Source organism: Gigantopelta aegis, chromosome 8 (genome assembly GCF_016097555.1).
Source record: "Gigantopelta aegis isolate Gae_Host chromosome 8, Gae_host_genome, whole genome shotgun sequence".
In the NCBI taxonomy this organism is placed as follows: domain Eukaryota; kingdom Metazoa; phylum Mollusca; class Gastropoda; order Neomphalida; family Peltospiridae; genus Gigantopelta; species Gigantopelta aegis.
In genome coordinates this window covers 19,184,574-19,195,221 of record NC_054706.1, presented here as the reverse complement: position 1 = coordinate 19,195,221, position 10,648 = coordinate 19,184,574, and positions in this window count along the sequence as shown.

The window sequence follows — 10,648 nt, the reverse complement described above, 5'->3', positions numbered from 1 at the left end:
GCATGGGATTTTTAATCCCGATACCGACTCCAAACCCTGAGTGAGTGCTCTGCAAGGCTCAATGAGTTGGTGTAAACCACTTGCACCGACCAGTGATCCATAACTGGTTCAATAAAGGCCATGGTTTGTGCTATCCTGCCTGTGGGAAGCGTAAATAAAAGATCCCTTGCTGCTAATCGGAAATAGTAGCAAATGTAGTGGCGACAGCGGGTTTCCTCTCTCAATATCCGTGTGGTTGTTAACCATATGTCTGACGCTATATAACCGTAAATAAAATGTGTTGAGTGCGTCGTTAAATAAAAACATTGCTTTCTTTCCAGCTCATGTCACTGCCCCCACCCCCAATGGATTTTCTGGATCCGCCACTGGTATAGTTGACGTAATAGTTAAGTTTCCGGCAAAGTGCGTAATATACGGAAGCTATCGACATACTATTCAAGGTTTTGTTATCGGTTTTTTTAAAGAAGGAAATGTTTTATTTAACGACGCACTTCAACGTGGTGCACTGGCTGAAGCGAGAAATAGCCCAGTGGGCGCACCGACGGTGATCGATCCCAGACCGACCGCGCGTCAAGCGAACGCTTTACCACCGGCGGTTTTTAAAGTTTCAGTGACAAATGAAATTCTAAGATAAATTGAGATACAGACACGTCCACATGGACCTACATCTCTAGTTTTGTATATTGACAGGAATAACCCGACACCGCTGTAGGCTATTGATTTGGCAACATTTGGTCAATAACCTTCGAAATGGATTCCAGGGGGGGGGGGGGGGGGGGATTGGATTTCTTAAAACAGAAGAATATTAGGACGTAACTAGCCTTAATATTTATTTATTTATTTCAACTTGTTTTCGGGTTTATATCCAATTACGGTTCAAGGACGCTGTCCTGGGCACACACCTCAGCTATCCGGGTTGTCTGTACAGGACAGTGGGTTAGTTGTTAACTGTTAGTGGTTAGTGAGAGAGAATTTAATATTTGTGTTGGAATCAGAACTGATTTCACTGCTAGGTTATAAAATGTTAAAAGGGGGTGGGGGTAACTCCTATGGGCTAAGTCTGGCGTAAAACAGTTACATCCTGAATCGAAGGAAATGTTTTATTTAACAACGCACTCAACACATTTTATTTACGGTTATATGGCGTCGGAAATATGGTTAAGGACCACACAGATATTGAGAGAGGAAACCCGTTGTCGCCACTTCATGGGCTACTCTTTTCGATTAGCAGCAAGGGATCTTTTATATGCACCATCCCACAGACAGGATAACACATGCCAAGGCCTTTGGTATACCAGTCGTGGTGCACTGGCTAGAGTAAGAAATAGCCAAATCGTGAATCGAATGCCATATGATGTAGTGTGTTGCCTGAGGTTTACTGAGAGCTGCTTCCTGTTTTGGACCCCTCGAAGTAAACAATAGAATGGTAATATTTCAAAATCCAGTTGGCGAACTTTGTATTTTTTTCTTTCCGGAGAAGACGGTGGGGGGTGTGTGTGTGTGTGTGTGTGTGTGTGTGTGTGTAGGGTTGTTGGGGGTTTTTTTTTGGGGGGGGGCGATGGGGTTGAGGTATTTATTTCTTGGGGTTGTTTATTTGTTTGTTTGTTTTGTGTTTGTTGGGATTTTTTTGTTGTTGGGTATTGGGATCTATTTTCTGTGGTATATATTTTTAAAAATAGAATAACATCACATGGTCTTCTAGAGTTTTTCTGTTTTAATTTCTACATGTTAAAGCAATACTGGTGACATTCACCCACTCCCTTCCTCCAAAACTAAATTGAAATCATGGTGCGTTGTCTCCACCCACACCCACACACTTACCACCACATACACATTACCCCACCCCCGACACTCATTTAGTTCAAAAGCTACTGTAAATAACCGCCCCTCTCATATTCTGAATATCTTCCGCCGCCTATGGCACTGTTTTGTCGTATTTCTGACCTGTAGATCACAGCATGTGTGATACTACCCAGACACTTGGACCGCGTCTAGGCGGGTTCTTGTCAGACATGCCGCCAGTGATAGACCGATGCAGGTTGTTTGTATTTCCGCGGATCCCCCACGAAACCCGGTGTACTCGGAGAAGACGGAGCACAATGCCACTCTAATGAGATGGATTATCCTCTTCTTGGGGTCACGACCTTGAAGCTGTATTTTGAAAAGGATGTGCATAATAAGTGTGCTGTTGTGAAAAGAATCGCTAGACGTATATCGGTTATAACCCCAACCCCCATTGCCCCCTGCTATTTGTTTTTTAAAGGCACCAAATACAGGTTCGTTTACAGGCCCATCTGACGAATACTGGTTTTAAGACATACGTTTTGGTTTCAGAAATACATGGTATTTTAATGTTGTTGCATTTGAAACATGTTCGAGGGCGGGACGTAGCCTAGGGGTAAGGCGTTCGCTTGCTGTGCGGTCGGTTTAGGATCGATCCCCGTAGGTGGGCCCTTTTGGCAATTTCTTGTTCCAGCCAGTGCACCACGACTGGTATATTAAAGGTTGCGGTATATGCTATCATGTCTGTGGGACGGTGCATATAAAATATATCTTGCTACTAATGAAAAAAAGTAATAGATTTTCACTCTAAACTGTAAAAAATACCAAATATTTGATATCCAATAGCCGATGATTAATATATCAATGTGCTCTAGTGCTGTCGTTAAACAAAACAAACTTTAAACATTAAACATTAACTTATAGCTAATTTGTATAAGCTAATGCTAGACATCACAATCCATATCACTACAACCCACTAACCCACATGCTAAAATTATAATTCAGTAATAAACTGGAGTAGGGTTTATTTTTGTTTTGTTGACTGTTGTCGTTCATGGTTTTGCTTGTTTGTTTTTCTTTTCTTTGTTCTTGTTTGGAACATGGCTTGTATTTCTTTGGTTTTCTTTTTTTTTCTTTTTTTTTCTTTTTTGTTATACAAGTTATTCCCCAACTGTTTGCAGTTCCGCTGTTTACTGTAACTACACTGTGTTAGAATTTACAGAGTCGTGCAGAACAAGTCGTTTACACAAGGAATGTATGCACTTGTTTCACTGCAGTGTTGAAAACATTAAAGTTTATTTTGCTTAACGACACCACTAGAGCACATTTATTAATTATCGTCTTTTGGATGACAAATATTTGGTAATATTTCACTCATAGTGTTAGACACCACAACTGGATAAAGGCCGTGGTATGTGCTTTCCTGTCTGTGGGAAAGTGCATATAAAATATCCTTTGCTGCATTAGGAAAAATGTAGCGGGTTTCTTCTGATGACTACGTTAAACTTTGGGGTTTTTTTTACCAAAGATAGGACATACCACGATCTTTGATATACCAGTCGTGGTGCACTGGTTGGAATGAGAAAAAACGGAGAATGGGCTCATTGAGGGTTTTCGACTCACGCATCTCAGGCGGGCACTCTACCGACTGAGCTAGATCCCGCCCACTCTGCAATGTTGACACACCGTTCTTCCAACTTCGCGTACTGTTCAGTACCGACCACTGGGACCCGGGGTACTGGACAGAGTAGCAGATACCATCCACTCGGGGACCTAGCTCGAGTGTCCTGTCATGTCATGTCATAGGGTTTTACGTGCACATTCAGAACAAGCTTTTGTAGCGCACGCCTGTCGTGGGTACAAGAGCCGACCTTGGCCGGCTCCTCCGTCCATGACAGGAAAGGTGGGGGGGGGGGGAGGGGAGAGGAGGGACCGCCTGCACTGGCAGGTGCAAGCGAGCACCAGCAGCCCGATCAAATCGGTAGCAGGCGGGTGGTGGTGGTGGTGGTGCTATAGAATTTGAATGGAGCAGTTAAATGCCAAAGAGAAAAGGGTGCGCAATTTTGATTGAGGGAATTTGGCGCAATTTTGAACGGTCGGTCGAAAGGTAAATGGCCGAGCTAATATAGGTTTTGATATTAGTGAATCGATAGTAGCTCGTTAGAGTGTCCTGTAGCCGTGTCATCTTTATATATTGGTTCAGGGCTAGAAAGTACTCTATGTAAAAGTTTATAAATTTTCAACAAACAAATGGTCGCCAAGTGCTGTATTTTATATACAAACATATTCCTAAATGAAAAAAAGTGTTTATTATTTGCCCTTTTTAAGTTTACTCATAAGATTGCATTAACATGCTAGTGACTTAGTACAAACTCTACATTAATTCAATCATTTCAACATATTTTTGTGCTTATATATATTCAATTAAGGTTCAAGCACGCTGTCCTGGGCACACACCTCAGTTATCTTGGCTGTCTGTCCATGACAGAGGATTAGTTGTTAGTGGTTAGTGAGAGAGAAGAGGGTGTAGTAGTCTTACACCTACCCATTGCATTGAGTCGTTAAAACTAGCTCTGGGTGGGAGTCGGTACCGAGTTACGAACCCTGTACCTACCAGCCTCATGTCCGATGGCTTAACTACAACACCATCGAGACCGGTACAAACTTTATGAGAAGAAACCTAACATCCCTATCAAAAACCGGCTATGGGTTTTGAATAGGGGAGTAGGGTTTCTGTTTTGTACTGTTTGCATTAGTCAAAAACATATACATTTAATGATATGAGTGAACTAAAAAAAAATTGAATTTAAGCATCTGTGACATCACATTTAAGAAACTGGAGTGGTATCTAGTTCAGTCGGTAGAGCGGTCGCCTGAGGTGCTTTGGTCTCAGGATCGAATCTCCCCTGTGAACCCATTCTCCGATTGGTTTTCCCTGTTACACCCAGTTCCTTACGACTGGTATGTCAAAGACCGTGGTATGTACTGTCCTGTCTGTGATATTGTCCTACCTTTACCACTGAGCTGCTAAAAGCTCACTCTATTTAGTAGCCGGTATCAGGATGCGAACCCACTGCCGACCAGCTTTTACGCCGATGGTTTAACCACTAGATTACCGATGTCGGTTAGCTTCAAAGATTACTCCAACTGATTACCGACACGGGATCATTTTTATTCACTTTTCCAAAGGCCAGACGGTAATAACTGTATAGAAGAACATAATTAAATAAGTGTGGACCAAGACCTTCCGGCTTACGAAAAAAAATCACTGAGCCAGATTCTTGTAAGATATCGACCCGCGCGGTAACACATGTCGGATTCCTCCGCCACAGATCACGGCAGTCTAAAGCAATCATGGTAACTGCTGAATCAGCTTTGGGTTATTTCAACCAGCCTCTGGGGAACTCTTTTGTTTTTGTTTTAAAGTACGACCACACGACGAGATTTTCAGGAACGACCAATGAAGATCGCGAATATATATTGTAAGAATACGTAGATCCAAACGAATAATGGCGAATAAAGAGTTTTTTTAATTTAAGAAGAAATGTCGCTAAAAAAATTAATGTAAAATATTTTGCGACAGTGTCCTTGAGGAAAAGTTGTTGCCATAAAATTAAGTGCCATTTGAGTTAAGAATAAAGTAATGATTATCTACAAGTATATTCAGGGGCGTGGTACCTATTTAAAAAGAAAACTACAATGATCTTTCAAAGTTTAAACCTCAATATCATACTTCAATAAAAAAAAAATTTCAGCATTTCTGATCGAATTTGTTGGGGTTGTTGGGGGTTTTTTTTTTTTTTTTTTTGTGGGTTTTTTTTTGGGGGGGGGGGGCTAACTAATCTAACTGAAACCGTATATTTATATTGGCTATTTCCTGTGGCTAAAAATCGATGACTTTCTAAATAGAAGACACACGGATACAAAATAGCGTTGGCTTGTTATCTGATTGTATTTCCCCGACCCAACCAGTACCCCATGACTGGTATATCGAAGGCAGATCATTTGCTGCTGATGTAGGGGTTTTGCTGACTAATCTAAAGGCTTTAATGAAGTCTAGCCCATATAAAGTTGACGACAAAATCGTATCTCTGCACAAAGCAGAATGAAAAGTTGTATATTGAGAAAGTCGTCAAATAGTTACAATCGAAACTGACACTGGTTTAAGAATCATCCATTGAAAAAAAGGGTGAGAGCATAGTTGATTAAACGTCGCATTACTCAAATGATCTGTTTATAATAGTAGAACCTATAATATATGCCAATTAGGTACGTATACATAAATACGCCACATTCTGGCCTTAGCAGGACCTCTAACATTACTAAAATATCGATGCCCATGGCCCGAACCTTAAGTGGATATGGGTATGTTAGGTTATCCTACTCTGCCTTGCATCATTACTATATCCAAAATATTAAGTTTCCTGGACAACTATTTTCCTCGTTAATCACGTAACTAGGAAGAAACTCTATCAGCTACCGGGTCTCAAATCTTTGTTAGAATCTTATTTACGGCATCGGGTTGTTGTTTTTTGTGTGTAGCGTTTAGCTGACCAACAATTTGAATAAATGCTATCATATTACTCACAAACTATCGAGGTGTGACTTGTAGGTATGTAGTGCTACATTCCATTAGACTGGGATTGTTTTTTCATCATTATTTTCAAAGGGGCGGGACCTATCCCAGTGGTAAAGCATTAATCTGTTGCGCAGTCGGTCTAGATATCCGTCGGTGGACCCAATGGATTATTTCTCGTTATAGCCAATGCACCACGACTGATATAGAAAAAGTTGTGGTGTGTGCTATCATGCGGGATGGTGCATATAAAAGATATCTGGCTACTTGTGGATATTGTGCATGCTGGACGTAATACAGTAGTATACAAAAGCTTAATTCTGAGAGACATAAATAATGCAATGGTTATTTCACCGAAAATGGAATGAAATGTTTTTGAGAAAGAAAAATACCACTTTGTTTATTGCAACAACACATCTCTGCATATTAAACCGGCCTCGGTGGCGTCGTGGCAGGCCATCGGTCTACAGGCTGGTAGGTACTGGGTTCGGATCCTAGTCGAGGCATGGGATTTTTAATCCAGATACCGACTCCAAACCCTGAGTGAGTGCTCCGCAAGGATCAATGGGTAGGTGTAAACCACTTGCACTGACCAGTGATCCATAACTGGTTCAACAAAGGCCATGGTTTGTGCTATCCTGCCTGTGGGAAGCGCAAATAAAAGATCCCTTGCTGCCAATCGGAAGAGTAGCCCATGTAGTGGCGACAGCGGGTTTCCTCTCAAAATCTGTGTGGTCCGTAACCATATGTCTGACGCCATATAACCGTAAATAAAATGTGTTGAGTACGTCGTTAAATAAAACACTTCTTTCTTTCTCTGCATATTAACGTCGTGTTGTACATGCATTGCCCCTGCAATCGTCTCCGTGTGACACTTAACAGCAATCTTTGTGTGTGTGTGTGTGTGTGTGCTGTTGTTGTTGTTGTTTTTCTTTCTTCTGAAGAACACGTGACATCATCAGTGATTTATGAATGCATGTCATCACAGCTATTATTTACTCCAATGAGTTCAGTCCCGTGCTAGTTTTGATAATTTAGTAAACTAGTCTAGGACTGGCAGTCCTCTTTGATGTATTGTCCAGGAAAGGATCTCATATAGACGAGGCAATGGATAGAGAATCGTGGAATCAACCACCATTTTGCTTAATTCTCATTCGACTCCGCATAGTGCAGAGATGGGGTTTTGGTTACCACGATTTAAGTAATGCTAAGTTGTTGCTTTTTTGACGGGGGTTTTTCGTGTTTTTTTAGGGGTGAGATGTTTGTTGTGGTGGGGTTTTTTTTATAGCGGTGTTGCCTTTTTTGGGGGGGGGGGTGGGGGTGGTGGTGGTTGGGGGATAGGCGTTCAAACACATTGTATTCCTGTTTGAACAATATTCTCAAGTACATCTGTTGCCAATACTTCATTTGACTGCATGCTTACTGCAGATGATATGAACTTTCCATAAAACAAAAAGAAAAAATATTCAGTGAAATACATATTACATTATTTATGTCACTCAGTATATTACCCAATAGCCGATCTATTTTTCGTGCTAGAGTGTCGTTAAACTTATTATATGACAAGCAGTTCTGGACAACAACCCCTTGAAATATGCACCGTACGATCGATGATTCATAAATTACAAACAATAGAACAACAGAGTAATTGTAACAGTAAACATTTATTAGTTTTGAGTATTTCAAACTGACACGTTATTTACATACACGTGAAATACAAAGTCTGAAATTAACACCCATTGGAATGTCACCATCAGTGCATTACGTCCCTAGGAATAATATGCTTGTTTCAACGGCATGACGACGACATACAGGTGAAATGACGATTGCACTAGAGATAGCCAGCCACCTCTAACCCTCATGTAGCGATATCAGAATATGGGTTAACGTATTGATATGCGTGGGAAGATGATAACTACAGCTGTTGATTATACGTGTTGTGGAAATTGATAGCCAGGGTTAAAAATCCCAATAATTTGAATACAATCATGTAAAAAAATCTTAACACTGGTGTATAAATATAAGTGTTTCAGTTATTCAGATACAATCAGATCCAATTTCTTATCAATTAATAATTATTTAAATAGATATAGCTGAAATTAAACAAATATATATATGTACTGTACATATACATAAATATCTGAAGATTTCGCAAATTAGTATTTTAACTTAATAACAATTAGATGAAAATTCACAAATTGGCAACGAAATACATTACACATTTAGTATAAATAAATATATAAATATATTAGTTTTATTAACTAAAAATCGTATTTATATAGTTCTTAATTAAAATTTGTTGAAAACGTCGTCCTTATTACAGTCTTTACTCAACTTAAAGATATACATCATAGATCATATCAACAATACAGATGTATTTGTTCTACATGTATTGGTGTTAAATATTGATAAATGAACGTTTTTATGACCCAACAATTGATGAGAATTTTATAACCGGGCACGCGTTCCGTGTGGAACTTCCTCTCATTCTATGAGAAAATCTGGGGTTAGCCCTGAGAATCGATTGGTCCGATTAACAATCCATACAATGGGGAAAGGAACTTTCGACGTTACTCGACTTCCAAATGCGAGTTAAATCTACTTAAAGACTATATATAATATTAGTACTTAATAGTACTACCACTTCAAAAAGAGAACAGATAAATAATATAATGTGTTTTGTTGTAATATTGAAGTAAAAGTATTTTTTACTTATTGAATTTGTTTCTGTTTTTGTTTTTTATTATTTGTTTTAATAATTATGGGTTTTTTTGTAGGTGTGTAATCAAAGGTTGAAATGTCATTGTTAAAACATGTAAAATACACATCTAAGATTGTAGATATTTCATGTGTAAACGTTATCTTCTCCAGTAAGTGTAACATATATAGTGATAATGATATGTAATAAATAAGCATCAGCCAGACATGTAACATTAACAAATGTATCCCATTATTTATAAGTAATTGCTATTCGGCAGACCTGGACGTTTAAGGGGAGGGAGGTGTCAATGTCATTCCACACCACTCCCCCAAGACTAGTTCAAGGAGAGTACATATTAGCTTCTCTTGACATGTGAATATGTGTAACTAGTACCAATATGGTAATATTTTAATTGGCTCTTAATCATTACCCTCAATATTTTTCTCATGTCGATGTCTTATTCTTGCACCTACCCCTACCCACTCAAGCCAAGAGAATATATCTTAAGTACAATTAACTTTAAGCTATAACAAAAACTTAATTTTAACAGATCATTTTGAAATGTCCACACACATGGACCAAATACCATGGAATGGCCCATTACAAGGACTGTATAGGATCAGGTTTGATATAAATAACATCATATGCATGAAGTTTAGAATGGTACTAGATCTCTCAGGACGTGTGGGACCTACGTACAGGAACTCGACCGTGACGAGAGATTTGATGTAGTACACGGATGACTGACGTTGAACACGTTAACAAAAAAAACACGGTAATAAAATACCTGACGTCCGATGATCGACATGTTGTAAATTAACAGCGCGTGTAATCATATGTAACAGCATTTTTGTATATAAATAAGTAGATGCCGACAATGTGTACATTGAAGTGCGTCGTCATTGGTCTGTTTATTGCACACAACACGAGTCGGGGCAAAGGATCACAGGTTAAGCTCCGATTATCCGAAGGAACTTCGTTGTAGTTTAACTATTAGTAGCAGTAATCCCAATTAATCCATTCCTTCTGAAGTTTGTGTGGTCCCCCCCCCCCCCCCCCCTCAACAATGAATGGGATAACGGGAACAAAATTACTATACTGATGGGAAAGAAATAAGTGATCACTCAAATAGTAAGTGCAAACAGTAAATATAACCGTAAATTCGGCCCTTAAGAGTCAGAAGGTCACAGTTAAAGGAACTATTCTGAGTTTCAGGGCTTTAGATTGCACCAAACCCGAGGCGGTAAAGGGTTTACAAAAATACCTTTGTCCAAATAAAGTATAAACATGCGAACCCTCAAAACGTTTCACCCCAAAATCAACTGAATGTTAAACTGTAATTAGCTGTAATAACTTGAAATGCATTTCTGAATATGTTCAACTCTTTGACAACTACTATTAACATTACTGCACTGAACTGACCTTGGCGTGACAAGACAAAAAGCGGAAATTGGTGAGATCTAAAGAACTGAGTTTGAACCATTGTAACATAATTCCAAATAATTAATCCTTTTCACAAGTAAAGTTACAGCTTTATTGTTTAGAATATCAGTTTCTGTACATCTATTGTGTTTGTGGCCGTCCTTATG